Below are 27,461 nucleotides of genomic sequence, written 5' to 3'. Positions count from 1 at the left end.
TCACCTAGCCGACGCGCCATCGATCCTACGAATGCAGTGAACTTACCTTGGTGCTTGATCGAGTGCCCTCCTCTCTCTCACACTTTGGTAGCTCCACGATTCTTGATTCTAGCTCAAGCCTCCTCCTTCTCCAAGCCTCATCCTCCATAGCCGCGCGCGCAAGAGAAGAGAAGGAAGGAGAAGAGGAGAAGGGGGGAGGAGATGGTGGAGAGCTTCACCCTCTTGATTCCTCACTCTCTCACGTGCTCACTCCCTCACACTCTCACACTCCCTCTCTCAAGAGCACACACAAGCAAGAAGAAGGAGAGAAGAAAAGAGGAAGAAGAAGACTAGTTTTGCCACACCAAAGAATGAGCTCTTCATTCACTTTTCAACTTTATACACAAAACCATACTTCCCTTTTGGGCGGTCATTCCCTTTTTCCCTCTTTTATATGGCCGGGCCCTGTTTTCCATTGTTCTTTTCTCTTCCATGCTTTCTTTTCACTACCCTTCTATCTTTACAAATAGCACGGGTGAGAGCCCGGCACTCTTTTACAAGATTTTAGAGTGTGCTTTTTATGCGCCTTTCCCTTTTTATGGTTGCCTTGGTCTTTGACGGTTGTCCTTGCGCTTTTGGGCTTTTCTCCTTCTTTTCCTTCCGTCGGGCTACCTTCTTTTTGCCTTTGCCCTGCGTCTTCTCTGCCTTCTTTCGCTCTTGTCATGTTGGGGTTAACAAAGACATTCTTTACATTCATTTATTATAAACTCCAATCTTTGGTTGTTTCCAATTGCCAAAGTGATCACACATTTAACAATTGCCATCCTAGCAACTAGACTAAATATATATTCATAGTCTATGCCATATGTTTGAGCATAGCCTTTTGTAACAAGCCTAGTCTTATACCTCCTAATAGAACCATTTGCATTATGCTTAATTTTGTAGACCCACTTACATCCAATAGCTTTCTTGCCCTTAGGAAATAGTAATAGTTCCCAAGTCTTATCCACCTCTAATGCAACATGTTCTCATCCATGTTGCATCCCAATGAGCATGACTAATAGGATTCTCAAAACAATTGGGCTCAATATCCTCAACTATCTTTACCATATAAGTATAATGGTGAGTTGCATAACCTTTAAAACCAAAAATTTTAATAGGGTATCTAATCTTGCTAGATCTACATACCATTGGATCACTTAGTGGAGCCTTTACATTACCATGTGCTCTCTGTACACCTGGTATCTTGATTGAATGAATACCAAGATCATCATCCAAACTCTTTAAACCATTGAAATCTACATCAAACCCCAAATGACTAGTAGATGCATCCTTACCATCTAACACTTTTCTCTTTTCTTTGTCTTTGCCTACAACACTTGTAGATGAATGAAATAAGTTTTTTAGTCTTTGGATCAAGCTTCTTTTGTAGCTCATCTGGCATATGAACATATGCAATATAACCGAACATTTTCAAGTGTGATACATTGGCCTTCTTTCTTGTAAAAAAATCAATCTTTGAGAGTCGCTTCATGAACTGTAATTGTGTTTTTTTCATAATATAGAAAATAGAATGAATAGCTTTAACAAAAAATATTCTGGTGAATTCTTTTTAGTCATCAATGCTTGTGCAACTTTTGTAATATACCTATTTTTCCTTTCTACAACCCCTTTTTGCTAGGGATATACTTGCAAATAAATTGTCTCTTATTTCATGAGATCTCAAAAAGTCACTTAACTCATTAGAGAGGTGCTCTCCTCCTCCATCTAATCTCAAGCACTTAACTTTCAAACATGTTTTTTTATCAACAACAACCTTGAAAGTTTTGAAGTGCTTAAACACATCACTCTTTCCTTCATGAAACACACCCACAACTTTTTTGAACAATCATCAATAAATGTGGTAAAACATTTGCTACCATCAAGAGATATGTTTTGTGTAGGCTTGCAAACATCTTCATGCACGCATATTCCTATTTATATCTCTATCATGTAAAAAATGTGATTATTATGAAACTAACATATCTCACACACTTTATAAAATTTTGTAAATCTAAAAGCAAGAAACCCTTTAGACTACATTAATTTCAACCTTTGCACATTTATATATCCAATACGTTTGTGCCACATTTCAACATTTACAACCACTCCTTTACCTCAGCATATACAATAGCATTTATAGTAGGAATTTCAACATGTGAAGTGAACATGAAACCAACTCTACTTCCTTTTGCAACCAACATGTAATTGATATCAAAGTCTTTCACAAAATAGCATTTTGCATTAAATCAAACTTGCAGTCCTTCTTTTGCCATTTGGCCAATAGACACCAAATTCTTTGTGATGGATGGCATATGTAATGCGTCTCTGATAGACTCTTTGTTTGACATAACTAGATTTTGTAAATTTTGCATCTCTCCAAATCATTCAACATGGCTACCTATACGTTAGATACACCTAAACCAACATACCATACATTATCATATGTTCACTTTCCTATAATAGCATTCACTATATGTTGCATAATAAATAGACACTCATTTTTATCTTTTTTGCATAAGTTTAGTAGGGTGAGATACCTTGTTAGAAGATTTGGTTTTGAGGGTTATATAAATCACCCTTATTCTTATATGATAAATGTAGTTGAGAATATTGAGCCCATTTATTTTCATTAAGCTATTGGCCATGCTCATTGAGATGCAACAATGGATGAGGAGATGGCTAGATTAGAGGCCAACAAGACTTGGAATCTAATACCATTGCCGAAGGGCAAGACAGCTATTTGTCGTAAGTGGTCTATAAAATTAAGCATAATGTAGATGGTTCTACTGGTAGATGTAAGGCCAAGCTCGTAAGAAAAAGTTATGCATAGACATATGGCATAGATTATAAAGAGACATTTACTCCACTTGCTAGGATGACAACCTAGATGTGTGATTCTTTGACAACAACCAAAGGTTAAAATTTATAGTAAATGGATGTGAAGAATTCCTTCTTGCTTGGTGATTTGGAAGAAGAGGTGTATATGGAGCATCTAATAAGTTGTGAGGATTTAGAAAATCCCACATATTTGAGCAAGTTAAAGAAGGCTCTCTATGGGCTAAAGCAATCACAGAAGATTAGAGAGTATCTTGCCAACATTGACTTTTGTATCTCTGATAAAGTTTACTTTATGTAAGGGTGATGCAAGTGTGGTTGTTATAGTCATCTATATGGATGACTTGATTATTATAAGTGATAATGATAGTGGGATTGCTAATGTCAAGGGATTTTTGAAACACAAGTTTGAGGTGAAGGATCTAGGTGAGTTGAAATACTTTCTTAGTATTGAGATGATCAGATGTGCAAATAGTACATGGCTATCCTAAAGTCAGTATTGCTTGGATATTTATCTAAGTATGGTATGACAACATGTAAGCTCTTTCCTTTGCCATTAGAGAAAAATGCAAGGTTGAGTGCTAGTGTAAGGGATGACATAGAAGACCCTACTATGTTGAAGAATATAGTAGGGACTTTGATCTATATAACCATCACAAGGCTAGACCTAAGCTATGTTGTTGGACTTATAAGTGAGCTTGTGCAAGTACCTAGGAAGTCTCATTTCGATGTAGTCATGCATATTGAGGTATGTGAAGTCCACCGTGCATTATGGAATTTTTTATGAGGCATGTAAGAAAGTACAGTATTTGGATATACAGATGTAGATTGGATTGGTAAAAAGTCCTATAGAAAATCTACCAATGGATTGATGTTTTCCCTTAGTAGTGCAATAGTTACTTAGAGCAGAAAAAGTAATCAATGGTTGTTTTGTCGAGTATAAAGGCTGAGTATAGAGGTATTGCTATGGTAGCATGTGAGGTGGTATGGATGCAAAAGTTATTAGGTTATTTGGATGTGTAGGGAGATGGTCCCATTTTCATTCTCTATGACAACATGAGCAATATATAGTTGGCTAGGAACCCAATATTCCATGCTAGGACAAAATACATTGAGATGCATTACCATGTTATGAGAGAGGAAATAATTGCAAAAGAGATTTACTTGGAATATATCAATGCACATGATTAGATGATTGGCATTTTCACAAAGGCATTGGATGTAGAGAAGCTTTGAAAACTTCAAAGATTACTTGGAGTTGCAGAGATATAATTGAGCTTGAGAGGCAAAGTGTTGAGATGGCAAGCTCAACACATATGGACATTGATGATGGAGTGCCTAGTTAGATAAGTCTTCACATCTACACCTAGCATGTTGGTGGTTATTATGATCCATACATGGCCATGGACTTATTACTTATTACATTTGGTTAGCTACATCTACCTATAATTGGTATAGTTATAGTGTTAGCCAATTAATATAGTTAGTTATGCATTTTTTGACTTAGTAGACCACTTTCCTTTATATTGTACATTATCCATACTTTGTGTACATTGCATTGTGTGAGGGAAAAGAAAAAACAACCATCAAAAAAATGTTTTGGCCTCCATCTCTCTTCTTGTATTCTTAAGTGAGATTTTTATGTATAGTGTGTATGTTTAGCATAGTAGCTCAAGCAAGTCCCCTTGCCACACGATTCGTCACAAAGCTTAGATGAAAAGTTTGATATTCTACCTTATAAGACACCAAGTGTGAGGAAGGTACAAGAGGATGCTAAGGCACATGGTAGTGATCTAAGTCCACATAGGTCAGCCAAAGTAAGAAATTCTATATAGCAATTGGCATATGATAACTATGTAGCTCATCAATATGTATATATGGATAAGGTTTTATAGGATATAGGGCCCACTCATTTTTAGGATGTAGTGGATAATATATTAGGGTAGAGGCCAATGTGACCAGCCACCCATCTCAACTATATATGTACACACTCATTTTTTATTCTTTGAGTAAAAATAAAGTATTGTGGAGCTATTAGAGATATCATAGACATAGCATCGTCTCACTCTCCCTCTCTCTCCATTACTGTGTAATTTTCATTCTTCTTATAACTCCAACAAGTGGTATTAGAAATGAGGGATTCTCCTGTCAACACTGTGAATATAAATCTTCACGGTCTATGTTTTGGATGAGACTTGACATGTGCAAAGAGATTAAAAAAATCTTGGATTGTTTTGGGCTCCATTTTTTGACATGTAAGTGCTGCATGGACTATTTCATCTTTTTCTATAATTTTGCACAGCTTGCTCAAAAACTACAAAATAGGTTAAGGATTTTAGTGTCCACTATAGAATGATGTATATTGATTGTGGAGCATTGCTAACTAGTGACAAAGTCTTGGAAACAAGTAATTTCAAGTTGCAAGAAGTTTGAAATAGGCTGCAGATTATAAATTTCATGGTTTTGAAGATTGATGTTGGCTCTACTATTGCATGCATCAAGTATCACAAGAGTAAAGACTTTGGTATACATGTTGTAGCAATTCTTGAGCTACGCAGATCTCATGGACTAACTCCCCCTTGGCCAACACGCTGCTACAGAGACAAGTGGTGGGTGGGTAAGGCCACCACCACACCACCTTCTCCCCACATTCTCCCCCCCAATTATAACTCCCCCCCCCCCCCCCCCCCAAAACATAGTCAAGAGAGGGGGCTTTTTTGGAGGGGCTTGACGCACTATTCTTTCCCTCCTTTTTTTCTACAAAGAGAGGAGAGAGAGAGAGTGAGGACAAGAAGAGGAGAAGAAGAAGAAGAAGGAGAGAGAGAGAGAGAGAGTCTCTGAAGAAACCCGTTCCTTTCCCCTCCATAGAGGGTGTCCACACACTTTCATTCTCTCCCGTTGGGCGTGGACCCATACCCTGACATGATTATCCTTTGATCCCAAGCTCATCTCACTCCCCAACTGGCCCTCGCTAATCGAGTACAAGACGCGAAAGTCCTGTACAAAGCACGTCTAAAAGAAAAGAGATCGGGATGGCACCAAAGCGGAAATTGTCGCACCCAGATGGCAATCCCTCAATAAGCAACAAAGCCTTGGGCGAGGGCATCAATGCCAATCCGCATGCGATACCAGTTGTAAGTTATGTATTTCCAAATTAATGGATGCTTGCTTTGATTTTCCGCACGAGGTGCATTCGACTGTACTATGCCGCGTGAGAATAGGTTAACTGAAAGGATAAAGTCCATCTCAAAAATTCGAGGATGAAGTTTACGAAGTGCTTGTATCAAGGGAAGTTAATTGCTCTAGTTGCTATGTGATAAATCCATGCATATTATAAGCGTCATATAATATTTCTAAAGTACTAAGCATCGATAAGTCCTCGATTATTCTTTACCAACGGCAATATTGTTAAGGCTCGCAGATGCACGTAGACGATACATAAATGGGAAAGATTATATAAAACATACATTGATGGTACGCAAATTGATCTTGCATTAAGGTCTTGCTAATATCACAAACTATTAGTTCATTGGGTTCTTGAAGTTATGTGTAGCTAGTGCAAACAAAAATCATTAGGATTATAACTATGATGCCTTGAGATCCATCCAATAGTGACTATGTTTATCAATCCTATTCAGGGTTGGGTTAGATGCAACAACAACCTTAGGGCAAGTGAAGAGCTCAAAGATTAGGAAACCCTAAGTCGAAGGAAAGACCGATGCTTTTGTACTTGTTAGGAAGAAGGCTAGGTTATCGATCCACGTAAGTGACTACTAGAACCTATGTCTTGTATAGTGTTTGAAACCTTAACATATGTTGAAAGAAGGGTGTGTTAAGTACATTTTACATGGAACCACTCCTGATCCCAAGGGGGAGAGTAAATACATGATGGAAAGGTTATTGCAACTATTCCTGCAATGTTGGAAAAGAATACCATTGTTTTTGTTGAATGATCAGATAACGTCCTAAATGCTTTTGCATTAAACTGATTGTTGGATGTGATTTGGATAATTATTCCAAGTATTGATGTTTGATAGTAAATGCATGGCAAGGGTTGTTGATAAATACAACATGTCCTAAGCCATATCCTATGGATGTATGTATCTAAAGTAGAAGCATATGTAAAGTGTCCTTAAGTTGGGGGTATCTATCTTTTGGAGGATACCACTTGTTATAGATAGGATCAATGAAAGAAGAATGAGAAGAAAAAGAAGAAGATGAACATGGAAAACGATTGAGCTTGCATGTCCTATGCTGTCTACTCTGTGTTGCGCATCTCCATTGAATCTCTCTCCCACCTTTTTCATTTGGTATCAAAGCACCAGTGCAGGAACTCAAGATTGGAGTGAGGAGCACATCGAATCGAGGTCTACATCAAGGTTCCAGCTTGCTATCCGCCATTGAAATTAGGTACTAGTCTCGATCTAAGCCACCCAAAGCATGTACTAGGCTTGAGAGAGCCATTGAGGCTCAGATTTTGAGCCATTGAGCTCATTTTCGGATGCATATAGGAAGAGTTGTAGAAAAATTGTGGGAGAAGAGCCTGTAGTTGATAGGAATGGGGCTGCTCTAGAAGCGCTGCATACTCTCCTACCAGATCATGAACTCGAGAGGGTCCGAAAGAAAGGTAGTGATGCACCCATGATCTAATCCTGGAAGAGTAAAACCTCCGTCGAGATACCATACCTTGTTGGAAGAAAACACTCGCAGGATGGAAGGAGCTTCCAAGTGCACGCTGACACACGGATGCTGATAATAGATCACCAGGGTAGTGGCCATGGAGCCTATAGATTTCTTGGCCAACAACAAGGCGTTAGAAATAGGGGAAGAAGGATCAAGGCATTAAATTCTATTCACTTCTTGATGCGTGGACCATAGGCGGAAGAAGATAGAGCAGCACGGACTAAGTTTGAAAACCGTCGCTGCCGTCAGCTCACGCTGACTTATTTTTTCTTCTGGATAAGGCTTATTAAGCCTTAAACACTAAGGCTTATACTAAGGCTTACGTTTGTTTTGTGTTCACATTGGAACTTGAAGAAACTTGCTATTTTTGTGGAGCTACTTTCACACTAGAAGGAAGACATGAATTGGTTATTCCCCAAACTGGTTCACAGTCAATTAGTTCATACTGTAGAGAAGAAGAACTAGTTGGTTAGAAGACTGAAAAAGGGCAGTTTCTATGCAACTTACGAGAGGCTATATGGAGGCCAATTTTTGCTCAAAAAATTGTGCAAAAATTTATGTAGCTTCAGCTTGACAAGTACTTTTAGGTTGGCACAAAAAAGTGCATAAAAATTGCAAGAAAAATGGTCAATTCTAGACACATGTTTTGATGCATTTTGGGTCATACGAACATCGTGTGGGATCTGATTTGGATATTTCTTATTGGGAATTGATTGTATGACATGTTGACATCATGGATGGATGCATATGAAAGTTATTGGATACATGTATGACAGTCATATTGCTGGAAGCTATTTTTACATGCATTTTTGGGCTATTTTTGATGCTTTTTGGTCTCGAATTGGACCATTGATGTTACGAATTGGGGCATGCTGCTGAATACCATTTGTAGACACTTTGTATTGTTGGTTTTTCTAAATTTTCAGTAGCCATAATGTCTAACACAACACAAATCACTTAGATTGTGGGAGACAAATTGACCAAAAACAATTATAGTGTTTGGTCTTATAGGGTGGAGAAATTTTTATGGGTAGAGGTCTATGGGACCTAATAACATGTGATGATGAATGTCCAAAAGTTCATGAACATCCAACTAAAGAGCAAAAGAAAGCGTACAAGGATTGGACAGGGAAGAACGTGAAGGTTTTGCATTGGATCTCCATATGTATTTCAGAAGCCTTGATTCCTCATATAAAAAAGGCAAGTACTTGTAAGGAGGCATGGGAAATCATAGAAAAACTGTATGGAACATGTACAGAGGCTCGTAAGATACAATTCAAGTAGAGATTACATGGTGCATGGAGAGGCAGTTGCAGTATCAGTGACTATGTGGTAGAAATTAAGCAAATTGCAGAAGACCTTGCATCAATTAATGCACCTATTGATGATGATGATTTAGTGTGAGTGACACTAAAGCTTTCAAATATTTGGATACCTCTATTTCAGTTAGAGGAGGCTCTATGCCTGACTTTGAGGAGCTTATTGGATTGCTACTTATAGAAGAATTCAAGTTGGGATTGAATGCATCTAATAGTGGCAAAAATGCAAGTGGAGACAATGTTTTCTATCACCAGAGAGGTCATGGCAGCTCATCTAGAGCTAGAGGCTCTTCACTTGGTCGTGATAATTATGGTTTTGCTTGTGGAAGAGGTAACTTTAGTCGTGGTGACTTCATGCATAGAGGCATGGGGAGATCTTTCCCTAGAGGTAGAGGATGGTCTAGTCCTTCACAAAGAGATGGCACATGTCCTTATTGTGGGCAGTTTGGTCATTTTGAGAGGGATTGTTTTCATAAATAGAATTCCATGTCTAGGGGTCGTGGAAGGACCCAATATGGCCACTATGCAAGCACTTATGGTGGTGCAGGTTATGGACCTAGAGGTGGATCGCCAAGAGGTCACCTATTTGCTATGGAGCATGTGCTTGGGAGCATGACTCACCCTCTTTGTGAGAATGACTAGTTTTTGGTTTTAAGAGCCACAAACCTCATGACTCATCATACTGAGTGGTTTGATAGCAAGGAGCAAATGCAGAATGAGGAATATGTTGCCAATGGTGATGATACTTTACATAAAATTACTCATATTGGTAGTGTGCCACTTGTTACTAAAGATGGGATTGAGAACAAGCTTGGTGATGTACTTTATGTGCCCACAATAATTAAGAACTTAGCATCAGTTGATCAAATGACATATCAAGGATTGTAGGTGAGATTCAATAATTTTGGATGTTTCATTGAGGAGTTCCATAACGGAAGACTTGGCAGGGTGATTGCTCATGGTAGAAAGAAAGGGAAATTATTTGCGTTGGATGCAGGTACTCTAGTGATTCAAAAATCTATGTATGTTGAGAGAGGACATGGGCAGGATAAGGATGTGGAATTATGGCATAGAAGGATTGGTCATGTCAATTTGCAAAGATTGAAGAAAATTCAATCAAGACAGATAGTCCGTGGTCTACCACATTTTGGATATGTGAATTTTGATCATGTATGTGAGGCTTGTCAATTTGGCAAGCAGTCTAGATTGCCACTTTCAAAGAGGGGGAGAATAAGCAGCTATCCTTTGGAAATGGTACACTCAGATATTTGGGATCCATGTCAGAATGTTTCCATGAGCGGAAGATGTAGATTCTATATCACTTTCATTGATGATAGCAGAATGACTTGTGTGTACTTTATGCAGCATAAAAGTGAAGCATTGGAAAAGTTCTTAGAATTTAAATCTATGGTTGAAAAGCAGTTTGGATGCTACATAAAATGTTTGAGGTCAGATAATGGTGGAGAGTACATGTCATATGAGTTTTGTGACTTCTTGAGAGATCATGGTATCAAAAGGCAATTGACATGCAAGTACATACCTCGGCAAAATGGTGTAAATCCAATCATTGCAGAGGTTGCAAGGGTAGTGATGAACCACCATATAAGAAAATGTATGGCATGACACCCATCGTTGCATACCTTAGAGTCTTTGTTTTTGTATGTTATGTTCATGTTTTGGATGATTTGAGAAAGAAGATGGAACCAAAGACTATAAAATGTATTTTCCTTGGATATCCTAATGAGAAGAAGGTATACAAATGCTATGATCTAGTGAGTAAGGAAGTATACATAAGCTGCTATCAAGTTCAGTGAATATGAATCATGTACGAGCCCAAAATTGCAGTGGATGTTGATTCCTATGAAATCAATGATGACGATGGCTATCAAAGGAAAATTTCAGCAAATAACAAGGCTGAAAATCAGCATGTGGAAGATGTTTCAGGACCTCATGGAAAGTAGTGGGAGTTACAATCCATGGAGTGGTAGATTGAGAAATGCACAAAGGAGTGCAGAAGTTGCGAAGGAAAGAGACCTATGGCTGAAAGTTCAAAAGATGAATCTATAGATGATGAATATGGCATTTTTCATGTTAAAACACTTGGCACTAGAAGTGCAGGAAAGTATGTTCCACCACACGCTAGATCAGTTGAGGCACATGGTAGTGCACCTCAATTGAGAAGGTCAGAAAGGATAAGGTATGCAGTTGATAGATTGACTTATAATGTGTAATGTGCCTGCTTGTCCGCTTGTGGGACAGATCTTAGCAGCCCATCGAGAAGAGGGTCTAGAAGGCTCCGCCTGGCACTCGCAAGGAATGACACAGGGTTTGCAATCTAGATCTTCTTGAGTCTGCCCCGAGTGGAAGTGTTCAGCCATTCCCACTTGGGATTGACCTGAGGTCAGGGTTCCTTTCCTATCAGCAAATTCTCTAGGAAAAAGCTAGCATCGAGCCCTGGATGTACCACTTTGCGTAGGAACAATAGAGTCGAAGCGGATTCATGCTGCACTTGGTTCATGGAGAATGGGAAACGAGAGGGATGCAAAGCTCAACCTCTCTGCCATACGGCCTAATCCCATTCCTTTCCCCTAAAACAGAATAAACCCAAAATTCAACATCTACTAACACTAGGTCTTCATTGTCTTATTATCTCATCATTTGAGAAAAGTTCCCAACTAACTGGGACCACCCTTCCGTAGGACGGACCCAAGTCACGTCCACCACACTTTCCTCAGTTTGCTTTAGTTATCTAATTACCTAACACATTACGTTTTGACATGCAATATCAGCTTCCTTAATTAAACAAATTAATCACGGGTTCCTTCACGTAACTTAGGCATTGACACAAAAACAATGCCAAGCAAGTTCCTTTTTCCCCAATAGCTGCTCTTTATTTGTCAAAATCCTGGAGTACATCCAATATCATGCCCAAAGGCTATCCCAGCAATCTACAGGATTGCTGCTCCAAGTTCTGCCCATTGACTAGTTCACGGGCCTCGAGATCCCATCTCAAGTCACGTCGGCCTCTTGTGCGGGATCCGGAGGCAAGGGATTCACAGCCAGAGCCTCCCCTGGCACCCAAGCATCCTCCCGCTCCAAGCAACACCCACAGAGAGACCTCTCCTGTGGCGGGTTAGGTCCATATACCCGACTTTATAGGCTTTCAACCTGAAGCATTAAGTGTTTTCCTTGAATTAGTTCCTTGAGCAAAGAGATCAAATAATGTACCTAAGTACAAGCACGAACATTTTGAAGGTCGTTTGTACGATCGACTGCTAAGGCATGACTCTTTTTTTCCTGGATGCTCGCAGCATCCGATCTTGGGTCTTTTCACGACTTGGCGAGATCCCAGTAATTTCAAACAAGATACGCAAGCAAATGGTCTTGGTAAGATGACTTATACTTGTCCTTTTCCCTTGGGTTTTACCTTAGGGTATCTTAGTCCCTAACTCAAGCATTAGCTAGTCGGTTAAGGCAACAAACATGCCTTATTCGCAACCCAACCAAAGGTCTTTTAATCTCTAATTACAACCAAGCTCAGTTAACACACATGGCAACACATGATTCTTCATTTAGACTTTCAAGATGCAGTCTAGATGCATGCGATCCTTCCAATTCTCTTAGTGCGGTTCTATGCAAGATTTCCCAATCAACCTTAACCATCATGCACATTGTGCATTTAGTATAGTTGTACCACCTGAACGACTTTTATCTCTCTTTATTCCTGGCAACGAGTACTTATTTCTAATTCATCAATCACATGTGACTTGCGTCTATGAAATTCTAGGGTTTTGTCTAACGATGCAAGTGTATCTCATGAACAAAAATTAACATTTCATGTGTTTCTTTTAACCATGATTGCGAAACATGAATTTTAAATGACTATTCATGTATTGAACTGGTTAAAAAGCTATCATTTTATGTGAAGTAAGGCAATAACCTTATCATTTTATGTGAGTAAAAGCTATCATTTCATGCATAAAATCTTATGCGAATTCCAAACTCTACCATTTCGCGCATGCAACTTAGTACTTAGAGTAAGCAGAACCCTAAGACTTGTTCTTATTCCATGCACATCACCAATCCTTTCATCTCTTCCATGAGAAATAATATCTAATTAATTTTTAAAGCTTAGAACTTGGGCTTGATTCGTGTGTGCTGCATTGGTTGCTCCGCTCACCTCTCTAGCATTACCGGTAGCTTGGGCGCCTATGCTTCCTGTGACTTTCTTCTTGGGAGCCATTCACCTTGCGAAGATTGGGTAGTCTGGACCTTAACAAGTTTCGGATTGACAAGTTTGGTAGGAAGGACCGCCGGATGGGGTCCTTCGCCAAGGGAGTGGTTTGGGTGACTTGTTGTGGTTACTTACCAACTCCACTCCCTCCTCTTCTTTCTTTCTCTCTCTCTCTCTCTTCTTCTTCTTTTTCTCCTCTTCTCCTTCTTTCTCTCTCTCTCTCTTCTTCTTCTTTTCTCTTACTCTCCTACTCTCTCTCTCTCTCTCCTTCTCTTCTTCTCCTTCTCTTTTATTCTCCTACTCCCTCTCTCTCTCTCTTGTTCTCCCTCTCCCACTTATTTTCTCTCCTTCCCTCTCTTTCTCTTCTTCTTCTCTTCTTCTTCTACTTCTCTCCTCTCTCCCTCTACCTCTTCTTCTTCTTCTTCTTCTACCTCTCTCCTTCCCCTTTTTCTTCTCCTCTCCTCTCTCCTACCCCTTTTTTTCCTCTTCCTTCTACTTCTCTCTCTCCTCTTCTTCTCCTTCTAATTTTCTCCCCTTCTTCTCTTCTCTTTCTCACTCCTTCTTCTCTCCTCCTTCTCTCCTTCCTCCTTCTCTCCCTCTTCTTCTCCTTCTCTCCTTCCCTCTTCTCTCCCTCTTCTTCTCTTCTCTCTTCCACTCCTTCTTTTCCCTCCTCCTCCTTCTCTCCCTCTTCTTATCTCTCCTCACTCCTTCTTCTCTCCCTCTTCTTCTTCTTCCTCTCCTCACTGCCCGAACGGGTTGGCAATCAGGGAGGTGGCGGCTTTGTTTGGAGGGCCCAGGAAGGGTCCCACTACGTCTGGTAAATAGGAGGGGGGGTGAATACTGTCGAGAGCCCCAGGGGGGGACCTGCAGCGTACTGGCATCAGGGGGTGGTTATGGTCGAAGCCCAAGGAGCCATTTCAACAGGATGGTGGGGGAAAAAAACTCCAATTGGGATGTCCCAGGGGAGGGGTATGCAGCGCCGCCAAGCGAGGAAGGGGGGAAGAAAGAGCCGATGGATGGTGGCTATGGTTGTGTTTTAGCAGGACGGCGGGGGGGTGGTGAAGTATGGAAGGGGGGGCGTAGCCTCTTGCATCACTCCTCGAGGGAGGGGAGAAGCCTCCCCTTATATAGGGGAGGGGAGGAGGTAGGTGGCATGGCCACCCCTCCCACCTGGAGATTGCATGCCTCCCCCCCATCACCACCACTCCCACTCTCTCTTCCCCCCCGACATGTTGTCGATGGGGAGAGAGGGGGGGAGTTAAAAAATTTTGTACTAAAGGTAATAGATTTTTCTCTTTTTGAAATTACAGGGGGTTCCTATGGTACGTTACGTTCTCTCCCCCTTAGAGGAATCGAGATGTCCTCATCTCGAGAGGACCTGGGGGTATTGTTGGCTGAGAGTATCTTCATCCATCTAGGTGGCATCCTCTTTGGGATAATGTTTCCACTGGTGAACGAGGTATTCTCTCAAGGTCCTTGACCTCAAATGCCTCTCCCTGACATCCAGGACTTTATCAAGTCGTAGCTCAAGGACTCCTTGGCTAGGCATTACAATTTGTTGATCATCAAGTACATGATTCGGATTAGGTAGATACTTTTTCAAAAGGCTAATGTGGAATACATTATGAACCTTTAGGGTTGCGGGAAGGTGTAGTTTGTAAGCATTAGGCCCTAGGCACTTAATGATCTTATAAGGTCCACAATACCTTGGACTTAGCTTCTTGTACTCTCCCAAGGACAGTGAACCCTTTTTAGGGCATATGCGGATGAAGACCATATCACCTTCAACGAAGGATCTATCTTGCTGTTTCAAGTCCACGTAAGCCTTCTGTCTATCCTTGGCGGCTTGGATGTCCTATCTTATTGACTTGATTTGATCATCCATGTCTTCCAGCATCTTCCTTGAAGCTTCTACCCTCAAAGTTGAATCCGAGAAGCTCAAAGGAGTACGACAATCGTCAGAATACTTTGTTGATAAGAAGCATTGTAGGCAAACTCAACGAGTGGCAAATATTGAATCCACTTTTTGGGTGCGCAACAGCAGTATGCCCTAAGCATATCTTCAATGACTTGGTTGACTCGTTCCGTTTGACCATCAATTTGGGGATGGTAAGTTGTACTGAAACATAGTTGAGTCCCAATAGCCTCAAAGATAGCCCTCCAGAAGTGTGATATGAAGAGAGAGTCACAATCACTAATGATTCTTCTGGGTAACCCATGCAATTTGAATATTTCCTTGATGAATAATCTTGCGATGTCTGAGGCTTTATAGTTTTTCTTGACAGGGATGAGATGTGCAACCTTGGTGAGCATATCTACTACAACCATAATAGAATTGTATCCTCCTTGAACTTGGGGTAGGCTAACCACGAAGTCTATACTAATGAATTCCCATTTCATTTGGGGAAGGTCAAGTGGTTGCAATTTCCCTGGCATTTTGACATGTTTTGCCTTAATGCATTGACAAGACAAACATTCCGTGACATATTTGAGAACGTCACCCTTGAGCCTATCCCAATAATAGCTCTTCTTGACCGCATTAATGGTCTTGGCATAACCAGGATGTCCTAAGAAAGGGGAGTCATGGGCTTCCCATAGTATCTTCTACTTGAGAGATTGGATTGCGAGGATACACAATCTTGTCCTAAAGTAGACAAGTCCACTACTGACAGAGAATTCTTGATACTTTGTCTTTAGCTTCGAGTCTTGATCATTGACGGGGATCTCCCTTACCAATTTCTAATAGATTGGGTCATGACATGCCTCTTCTTTAGCTAGCTCAAGAATTGGGTTGTTTGGCATTGATACCTTTGTGGCTAGAGATCTTGCTGTTGATGGATTCTGCAAAATAAGAGAATTTAGAAATGCCTTGCGACTAAGTGCATCAGCAACTACATTCTCTTTTCTAGGCATGTATTTGGTTTCACATACATATTCTTCCAGCACTTCGATCCATCGACGTTGCCTCATGTTGAGCTCATTCTGGGTGAAGATCCATTTAAGACTCTTATGGTCTGTCATTAAGGAAAATGTGTTACCTAGCAGGTAATGTCTCCAAAGTTTGAGAGCAATGATGACAGCCAACAGCTCTAGATCGTGGGTAGCATAATTCCGTTCATTGCTCTTCAATTTCCTTGAAGAATATGCTACGGGATGACCTTCTTGCATAAGCACACATCCTAAGGCAAGTGCTCTAGCATCAGTTAACACTTTGAACTCCTTACTAAGACCAGGAAGTTTTAGGATGGATGCTAATACTAAGCTTTGCTTTAGCTTGTCAAATCTGGTCTATTTGGTAGGTGACCATCCAATTGCTACTTGCTTCTTTAGTAGGTCAGTCAGAGGTGCTGCAATCAAAGCATAATCTTTCATGAAAATCCTATACCATCCTGTCAATCCAAGAAAGCTACGTATTTCTTTGATAGAAGTTGGTGTTGGCCATTCCAGAACATCTCTGACCTTGGCTGGATCTACTGAAATTCCTTCTGCTAATACAATGAATCCCAGATATTCAATCTGTCGCTTAAAAAATGCACACTTCTTCTTCTTGGCATAAAGCTTGTGTGCTCTCATTGTTTCAAGAACAATGCAAAGTTGAGGCTCATGATCTTTTTCCTGTTTAGAGTAGAGTAGGGTATTGTTAAAAAAGATGAGTACGAAGTCATTAAGATAGGGCCTAAAGATATCATGCATTAACTTGTTGAAGGTAGTAGGGGCATTTGTTAGCCCGAATGACATCGCTAGGAATTCAAAGTGTCCATACCTTGTGCTGAATGCAGTCTTTGGGATATCTTCTTCCTTGATCCTTATCTGATAATCTGATAATATCTCGACCTGAGATCTATCTTAGAGAAGATCTTCGCTCCTTGAAGACGGTCAAGTCATTCATCTATTATTGGAATGGGGTATTTATTTTTTATGGCTGACTGATTCAACCCTCTGTAGTCAATGCATAGACGAAGCATTCCATCTTTCTTCTTTTGGAACAGCACTGGATCTCCCCATGGCGAACTGCTAGGATGGATGTAGCCTTGGTCTAATAGTTGCTTGATTTGCTCTTTTAGTTCAATAGCTTCTGGGACAGACATCCTATACGGCCTCTTTGCGACTGGTGCAGCTCCTAGCACCAGCTTGATTTCGTGGTCGACTTCCCTTTGAGGAGGAAGTTCTGTCAGCTCTTCAAGAAATACATCCACGTATTCCCTTAACCATGAAGGTTCTTCCCCAGATTCCTGATTCTGATCTATCTTATTCAGTTTAATCAGATAGACAGGTAGGCCCTTTCTTACTCCTTTTATTATCCGTTTTGCTTTTGCCAACTGTATTTTTCGCTTACTAACCTCTCCTTGAGTTGTAACTAGTTCCCCTTCAGAACTTCGGAAGGAGACTTAGCCCTTTCCACAGTGGGTGTGGGCATCATTGGGTATTAGCCAAGCCATTCCAAGTAAACATTCGTGGACACCTAGGTTCATTACCCTGAATCTCACCGAATTTAGCTTCCCACCCAGTAGGAATTTCACCTTAGCAGTTTGCCTAGTACAAGAGACCTCATGACCATTTGCCAATTCCATAAGTAAAGTAGGTGCATCTATTGTGGCTATCCCTAGCCTTTTTGCACAGATCAGTGAAATGAAGGAATGTGTACTGCCACAATCAATTAGGGTTTTGAAGCTTTTACCTTCATAATCTGATGGAGTTTGGATCATCGAGAATTGGCAATTCGGACCCTTCTTGTGAAGAGCGGCATGAACTGTTGCCCTCTCGATGTCAGCATCCATGAATGGATCTTCTTCATCGCCGAACCCCTTGTTGGAAACACTGGAGGTTCTCCCTCTGGCCATGGCGGTGGCTCTTGTTGAGATATCGAGCTCCACTCGTGATACGCCAGGGTGACCGTTGAGTACTTATGTCACCGACTTGTCAGTTGCAGATGCGGTTGGTACACCGCCCATGAATAATAGCTAGACGACAGCTATCCTTATCTACTCTAGTTCGTGGCTCAGTTAGTATGCCACCTTAGTTAGTTGAGTTTGGTTTGAGACCCATATAGAGGGTTCTTCTATTTCTTTGTACTTGAGTTCTTTTGGCTTACACAACTAAGAAGAGGAAAACTGTTTTCAGCCTCCACCCTTGTGTGTCTTCCCCCATTGTGCAAGCAAGAAAGCTTCAAGCGAGACTCCTTCCTTCTCTCCCACAATCTTGACATGGTATCAGAGCCTTGTTCGTGGTAAGGAGCTCAAGAAAGCAAGCTAAGCTCGCGGTGTTCTGGTAAGAGGAGTAGTGTTGCTTTCATTTTCTGTTTGGGAGCAGATCTCTGCAGGTAGCACAGCCGGAAAGTGCAGGAGTGCATTGTCTCAGGTTGAGACGCCCTTCGCGGTGAAGCAAGAGGGCAGTATATGCTGCGGGCGAGGGCTTTAGCCCACAGCGACCCTGTTTTTTTTATTTGAGGCCATTTCGGGGCCTGTTTTGGAGGCGGAAGTTTTCTGCACGCACTCAGGAAAAGGCCCAGTTTTATGCAGGGCAGCCACTGTTCTACAGATCGGTGAAAAGTTACTGTAAAAATTGCATTGTATGCTTGTGCGCAGAGACATTGGGAATTACAGAATCATCCGTGTTGCCTGTTGTTGCAAAATCGTCACTAGGAAGTGACTGTGTGGTCAAATACCACTTTCGCCAGTTTTGCAGATTTTCCCGTGTGAGGGTGAAGCTGTGGTTTTTGCAGTGACAGAATTTTTTCAGTCTTCTGTAATGGCATCTGATTCTCTTTCACAGATTGTCACTGAAAAGCTTGACAAGAACAACTTCCAAGCATGGAAGTTTAGAATGACAAATTTCCTTATGGGAAAAGGATATTGGGAATTTGTTGCAGGAAATGAAGAAGAACCAGTTCTTCCTGATGTTCCCAATCAACAGTAAATGCAAGCATTCAATACATGGCATGAGAGAGCCAGGAAAGTTATGTATTGGCTGTCTATCAGTATTTCAGACTCTATGATTGTGCATATTCAGGATGCAAGTACGCCAAAGGAGGCATGGGATACTTTGTCAAAAATGTACAGCACAAATACGCAAGCCAGGAAAATGCAGCTCAAGCAAGAGTTGCATAATGTGCAAAGAGAAAGTATGAGCATCAACGACTACCACATGAAGGTGAAGAAGATTGCAGATGCACTTGCTTCCATTGGGTCGCCAGTGGAAGATGATGATTTAGTTTCCATGACCTTGAATGGTCTAGGAAATGATTATGCACAGTTTCGAACATCCATTTCAGTTCGTGAAAGATTTCTTGATTTTGAGGAGTTGATTGCTCTTCTAATTTCTGAGGAACGGAGAAATGGTGGTGCATCCTCTTCAGGAGGAACTTCAAAAGAAGCTGTCTTCTACTCAAATGCTGGAAGAGGTAGAGGTAGAGGTAGAGGAGGCCGATTTGGAGGCCGTGGCAGAAATCAAAATATGCAGCAAACTCAAGAAAACCAGTCCTATGGAGGAGGACGTGGTAACTCTAGAGGTAGGGGGAGCCAAAGAGGTCGTGGTGGATGGCAAAGAGGCCAAAATGCAAACAGTAATGTTGAATGCTACTACTGTGGTAAAATGGGTCATATGGCTAAAGACTGCTATAAAAAGCAGAATGACATCATGAATGGAAAACTGCAACAAGGGAATTATGCATCTTCTAATAGACAGGGTGATGACAGAAATGAGCACTTGTTTATGGTGCAGCACATGAACAATTCTGTGACAAGTGCAGAAGAAAGCAATGATGTATGGTATGTTGACTCAGGTGCATCAAACCACATGACAGGTCATGCAGAATGGATGGAGGATGCAAGAAAAATGGAAAAACCAGGATTTGTGGAGACTGGTGATGATACTGCACATCCTATTGTGCAGATTGGAAAAATTCCTTTGTCTATGCAGGATGGGAAAAAGAAATACCTGTCCGATGTATTTCATGTCCCGCATATCACCAAGAATCTAGTTTCTGTTGGTCAAATGGTTGAACAGGGCTTGCAAGTCAGATTTAATCCTCATGGATGCTTTGTTGAGGATATGAAAAATAAAGGTCGCTTGATAGCAAAAGGAAAGAAGAAGGGCAGAATGTTTACGTTGGATGCAGACATGTCTGAATTGAGTGCAGCAATGTTTGCACATGGGACCGGTGTAGTTGCAGATATTGATATCTGGCATAAACGCATTGGTCATGTTAATGTACAGCGACAAATCAATGCAGGCCCAAAATATTGTTGCAGGATTGCCTAAATTCAAGGTTGCAGAAATGCATAAGGTATGTGAAGCCTGTCAGCTTGGAAAACAGGCAAGGAAACAATTTCCTAGACATGTTCAAGAGAGTGATAAGCCATTGGAATTAATCCACTCTGATGTGTGGACTACTAAAGCTGCATCTCTTGGAGGCTGTCATTATTTTGTCACTTTTATTGATGACTATAGCAGAAAAGTTTGGGTGTATTTTATGAAAAAGAAAAGTGAAGTTTTTGGGCATTTCAAAACCCTTAAAGCTATGGCTGAAAAAGAAACAGGTCTGCAAATAAAATGCCTAAGGTCAGATGGAGGGGGAGAGTACCTCTCAAATGAGTTTGCAAAGTTCTTGCAGGATCATGGCATAAAGCAGCAATATTCATGCAGTTATACGCCACAACAAAATGGAATTGCAGAAAGGAAAAACAGGCATATTGGAGAGGTATCTCGTGCCATGCTCAATGAAAAAGACTTGCCAGATTTTTATTGGGCTAAAGCAGTTGCTACAGCAGTCTACATAATGAACAGGACTCCCACTGCAGCAATACATGGAATGACTCCAGAGGAGAGGTATACTGGTAGGAAACCAGATATTCCTCATTTGAAAATTTTTGGTTGCATTGCCTATGTACATGTGCCAGATGAGTTGAGATCCAAGTTGGATCCAAAAGCTGAGAAGTGCATCTTTATTGGTTACTCTCTGCAGCAAAAAGGGTATAGATGCTATAACCCTTCTACTCGTAAGTTTACAGTGAGCAGAGATGTTGTTTTTGATGAGATGAGTAGCTGGTATAAACCAGTAAATGTGATTGATGATGTAGATGTACAAAATGGTAATGCTGCACAAAATTCACAGCAGCAGTCACAAAATATTAGTGGACCTGGAGCGTCCTCTAGTAGTGGTTCACATTCTTCACCATGGACAGGCAGATTGAGATCAGGAGAATCTTCTCAAAGTAATGCAGATAGTGGTATGCAGGTATCACGAAAAGGAAAAGAGAAGGTTGATCAGTCCATGTTTGATGTGAATGCAGGTCACTCTTATGTGGATGGTGAATCCAGTGGCTCAGAACAGAGCATTGATGATGAGTTGGGTATTCCTTCTATTGTTACACCTGGAGTAAGGAAGACCATGGATGTTTTGAGAGCACCTGGGAGTGAACCTACTTTGCGCAGGTCTACGAGAGCTAGGTATCCTGTGGATAGGCTGAAATATGATGGATTTACAGCCATTCACTATGCATATATGGTCAAAGTGATACAGGAACCAGAACCCACTTCTTTTGAGGAAGCCATGGGAAAAGAAAAATGGGAGAAAGCCATGGATGAAGAAATGGATGCCTTGGAAGCAAATTCTACATGGGAATTGGTACCTTTGCCTAAAGGTAAAAATGCAATTGGCTGTAAGTGGGTTTATAAGGTGAAGCACAATGCAGATGGTTCTGTGAACAGATACAAGGCAAGATTAGTAGTCAAGGGGTATGCACAAACATATGGCATTGACTATGAAGAAACATTCAGTCCGGTTGCAAGGATGGCAACTATAAGAGCAGTCATTGCTATGGCTGCATCAAAGGGATGGTCTTTACATCAGATGGATGTAAAGAATGCCTTCTTGCATGGTGATTTGCAAGAAGAGGTCTATATGGAGCAGCCACCAGGTTATGTGCATGCTGTTCATCCTGAGTTTGTTTGCAGGTTGAAGAAAGCCTTGTGTGGCTTGAAGCAAGCACCTAGAGCATGGTCTGACAAGATAGGACAGTATCTTGTCACTATTGGCTTTCATATTTCCAAGGCAGATTTCTCACTTTATGTGAGAAAAACAGAGAAAGGTATTATGCTACTTGTCATTTATGTTGATGATTTGATTATGACAGGTGACAGTGATGAAGATATCCTTCATGTGAAAATGCTATTGAAGCAGAAGTTTGAGATGAAGGATTTGGGAGAGCTGCGTTATTTCTTGGGCATTGAGGTGATTAGATCACCAAGTGGGATACAGCTCTTGCAGAGGCAGTATGGATTGGACATGCTGTCCAAATATGGGATGACAGGCTGTAAGCCTATTTCAGTTCCTTTGGAGCAAAATGTGAAGCTGAGCACAGATGCAGGTGAGCTTCTGGAAGACCCTACTATGTACAGACGCATAATAGGAAGTTTGATTTATATGACTATTACCAGGCCAGATTTGAGCTATGCTGTTGAATTGGTAAGTCAGTTTATGCAGGCTCCAAGGAAACCACATTTGGATGCGGCTAGACGCATACTCAGGTATGTGAAGTCCACATTGCAGTATGGACTATTTTATGAGACTGGGGTTCAGATACAGTTGCATGGATACACTGATGCTGATTGGGCTGGTAGTATTTCTGATAGACGATCTACCAGTGGATATGTGTTCTCTTTTGGGAGTGCTGCAGTCACTTGGAGCAGCAAGAAACAGCCTACAGTTGCCTTGTCGAGCACAGAGGCCGAGTACAGGGGTGCAGCAATGGCTGCATGTGAGGTAGCTTGGTTGCATAAGCTACTTTATGATATGCATCAGTCTACAGATGGGCCAGTTGTCATTTATTGTGACAACATGAGTAGTATACACTTGGCAAATAACCCAGTCTATCATGCTAGAACAAAGCACATTGAGGTGCATTATCACTATGTGCGAGAGAGGGTTTTACTAGGTCTTATTGATCTAGTTTATGTCAGCACAGAGGATCAGGTAGCTGACATATTCACGAAGGCATTGGGCGCAGAGAAGCTGCGCAAGTTCAGAGACCTGCTTGGTGTGCAGGAATTGGGATTGAGCTCGAGGGGGAGTGTTGAGATATCGAGCTCCACTCGTGATACGCCAGGGTGACCGTTGAGTACTTATGTCACCGACTTGTCAGTTGCAGATGCGGTTGGTACACCGCCCATGAATAATAGCTAGACGATAGCTATCCTTATCTACTCTAGTTCGTGGCTCAGTTAGTATGCCACCTTAGTTAGTTGAGTTTGGTTTGAGACCCATATAGAGGGTTCTTCTATTTCTTTGTACTTGAGTTCTTTTGGCTTACACGACTAAGAAGAGGAAAACTGTTTTCAGCCTCCACCCTTGTGTGTCTTCCCCCATTGTGCAAGCAAGAAAGCTTCAAGCGAGACTCCTTCCTTCTCTCCCACAATCTTGACACCGCCTCCACCTCCAAGCTCCATCCTCCATAGCCGCGCACACAAGAAGAGAGAAGAGAAGAGAAGAAGAGAAGAGGAGATGGTGAAGAGCTTCACCCTCTTGATCCCTCACTCTCACACACTCACTCCCTCACCCTCTCACACTCCCTCTCTCAAGAGCACACACACTCACTCCCTCACCCTCTCACACTCCCTCTCTCAAGAGCACACACAAGCAAGGTGAGGAGAGAAGAAGAAGAAGACTTGTTGCCACACACCAAAGAATGATCTCTCATTCACTTTTTGAACTTTATATATACAAACCCTAAAATCCCATGGACACCCATCCCTTTTTTACATGACCGGCTATTGTGGCAAGGTCCTTTTTTCATTTCCCTCTTCTAGCCTTGTACCTCTAGCCTACACCTATCTAATATTTTACAATTGGCACAGGAGGGAGCCTGGCGTCTTTTACAAAAAAATTTCAAGTTTTTTGAGGTGCCCTTTCATTTAAGGTTGCGCTTTTTGCCCCGTTCATCTTTAGAGGCTACGTACGCGTCTTTGCTATTTTTTCCATCTTCCTTTTGCTTTTTCTGCCATCTCGACCTGCTTTTTCCTTCATTTTTCCACCATCTCGACCTGGGGTTAACATTACCCCCCTCCTAGACGGGTGCCAATCCCATGGCACTTTGGTGTTGGGTTGGTGTAAGGGTTAGGGCCACATGTAAACTCAGGTGCTTGTGGAAGCTTAAGAATGATATTTGTTGGGGCAGCTAATTGGGCGTCATGGGTGGATGAGGGCCTCCGAAGTTGGTGGTTTGGCGCTTTTGGGGTGCCTGAAGAAGAAGGTGTGGTGCTCTACCTAAGGGGAGTGCTGTCCTCAACGTGTTGGTGCATTGTGCTTGTGCTAGTGAAATGGGGAGGTGGGTCGAGCTTGGGTGATGTCCCACACTTGAGGACTCCATTTGTGCCAAGGGGGTGCGGTGCCAGTGTAGCTGAGGGTGACAGGTCTAACCATAGGTGAGTGTTACCTCCCTCGGTGTGTCCTTCCCTTAATGTGCCCTAAGCGTGAAGTGGGGAATCAAAAAGGGCTAGGGGGTTAGTAGCAAAGCCAGCCAACCGAAGCCACCAGGCACGCCTAACTTAAGGACCCCTAGGTGCAGTGATTGTGCTTTTGTGGTGCTAAGTGGTTCTGCAAGTGAGTTTTTCCGTCCATTTAGTGTGAAATGGCATTCTTGCTTTTCTTTTCTTCTGTTCTTTTTTCTTTTTGGAATACATTTAGGGATAGTGTTACATCTGGAGTATGATAGCCAAGTCTAATTCTCATCATCGAAATGAGGGAGGGAAGGAGAGCGGATGGATTTGCATAAAAATTGGTGGCTTTGCATGTACCCTTTCAGGTTCATGCAGACGTGGAGAGAGGTGGTGGATAGGAAGGGGTGGTTAGACCTAGTGAATTGGGTGTCACTCATATCCTCTAGGAGAGCTAGGCAAAAGGAAGGTAGTAGGCTAGCTCTCATCATTAAGCGGACCATAGCACAGTTATCAATAGCATTGGGATCAAAAAAGAGGGGAGGCAAGCCATTTTCTTGCGGTGTCGGGTCTTGCTTGAGTAGGAGCTTAAGGAGCCTAAGGTAATTACACATAGTTATGAAAGTGGAATCGGGACAGGAGGATAATTCCTCGAGGAAGTGCGTCATGGATTCGGTTAGGCAACCTAAATCAAAAAGTAGGGCATCCTCGAAGGAGGTGGCATTGGAATTGTAGATGACGGGGAAATCATGCCTCCCATGGAGGGTGGCGACAAAATCCATGCCTACCCTACAAGGATACGCCATGAATGTGGGGTCGTTCCTCTCGTAGGGTAGGGTGTTGCAAAATGCCATCCAGGCAAGCATGTTGGTATTGCATATTTGCCTTCTCCAAAGGGGTTGGCAGTCGTAGCCCCTTACGGTGTGTGGCACTTCGTACACTTTGTCGTGCCAAAATTCTGCTTCCTCCATGCCCCACAGAGTGGGGGTCTTTGCTCTGTCGTCCAGCCATTTTTGGCCTACTAGTCGGCTGCCAGCCACAATCACCTCCTCCATTACTTTGATCGACAGGACCCTTCTGAGGCTGTTAGGCATAAGGAAGCTGAAAGAGAAAGGGTCCTTTTAGATTTCTTGTCGTTCCCATGCCACTAGCTCCGCGTGGAATTGCATTGGGAGGTCATCGGGGCATGGTGGGAGGGATGCGAATGGCTGCATGACTGGCTTGGCATGTAGCCTTTTCCTGGCTTCTTCCACCAATTTTTTCCGTCGCTCCTTGAGCGTGGCTTGTCTGTCCAGGGGCAGGTCAAGTGGTTGCTATTCCTGATTGTGTGGCGAGGGGGGTTGTGGGATGACATCTTCCACGAATCTGTTCACGTCGACTTCGAATTCGGCTTCCTCCCCCTGCCAGTCTTCTTGTGGTGCTCTCTCTTCAAATCCTAGGGCATCCACTTCCTAGGGGGGTTAGGCTGGCCAACAATAGGTATTTCGTTGCTCGTCTAGGCTCAGCCTAACCTCCGCAAGTTGAGGTAGCATTTGCAGTCCTGTGCGTAGGGCTCTTCATGCAATGCTGAGCTTCCTTTGTGCCACCTCTAACGGCTCTTCTTCCTCTGAGCGTGTAGTGTCCATGATGGTGTTGAGGAAGGCTTTTTGTTGGGCATTGAAGGCCACTTGGGTGGCTTCTGCCTTGCTCTTTGCAATGATCTTTTCCTTTTCTACCAGAGCGAGGCGCCGTGCCAGTGTCTTCACCCTCTTTTCATTATGCACCGCCCACTCCTCTGCCTTCTTGTTCATGTCCTCCATGCTCTCCCCTTGCTTCAGGGTCAGTGCCATGAGCCTTTGCTCTTCGTTGTCCAATTCTCTGATCAGCCTCTCCTGTTCTTCTCTTTCAGAGTTCAACTGACCGGTTAGGCGCTCAATCTCTTCTTGCTGCTCTTCCATGTCCTGCTTCCTTTTCTCATCCTTGGCGTTGAGCTCAGCCATGAGTTCTTCAACTTTAGCAGTTTTTGTAATGAGCTCCTGGTATTGCATTATCAAGAGCTTATGTTCTCTTTGCATCTTTACTAGCTCTTGTGTTTCATTCTCGAGCTGCTGCCTCCAGTGCTCCTCTCTGTCATCCTTAGCCTTTATTTCCTGTTTGAGATCTGTGATCTCCCTTTGTTGCATGGCTATCATCCTTGTTTTGTCAAGCTGGAAAGTGGCTATTGATTCCTTCTCAGCTGCCAACTCAGCCATCTGCTACCCTTCGCTCCTCCTTAGCTCTCTCCAACTGGGAGAGTAGCTCGGCAACGTATTCGTCGTAATTAGCCGGCAGCATCATCGTTGTTTGAATGGGTGTTGTTGAGGCCTCCACCTTTTGTCACTTAGGATCTTGCCTGGACTCTACCTCTGTGGCTAGCCACTTTTGTCCTGTAGCCGTAGTTTCAGTGCTCATCCCCTGGGCTATCTCCTTGTTAATGAAATACTGCATCCACGCCACAAGATTTGATACATCTGTACTGGTGGGGATGCTGGGAGTGACGGTGGTCAGCTCGGTGGGAGGCACCAATAGAGTAGGGATTGGGTGGATTGGGGCCTTTCCCTTGCCCCCTGTGTGCTTGACCCAGGCCTTTCTTCTCTATGTGGGCTCAAACTCCCCAGTTCATCAGCTCTACATTGTTGTTCTATGGATTGGTGTGTAGCTTCCACCAAGTCCTCTTCCTCCTTCCTTCTTAGTTCTTCCTCTTCTTCTTCAGCCTTCCTCTGCCTTTCCTCTTTTGCTTTTCTCTGCTCTTCCTTCTTCTTCTCTTTTTCTTCCTTTTCCTTTCTTTTTCTCTCCTCTGCCTCCTGCTTCGATGCCTTCTTAGCCTTCTGTAATTGCTCCCTTTCCTTTTCTTCTTCTTGTTTTTTCTTCTTCTCCCTCTCTTTGGCCTCCCTAAGGAACTCTCTCTTGGCCTTCTC

This window comes from Lygodium microphyllum, chromosome 3 (genome assembly GCF_053477565.2).
Source record: "Lygodium microphyllum isolate KBCC chromosome 3, Lygodium_microphyllum_v1.1.10, whole genome shotgun sequence".
NCBI lineage: Eukaryota > Viridiplantae > Streptophyta > Polypodiopsida > Schizaeales > Lygodiaceae > Lygodium > Lygodium microphyllum.
This window is presented reverse-complemented; position numbering follows the sequence as displayed.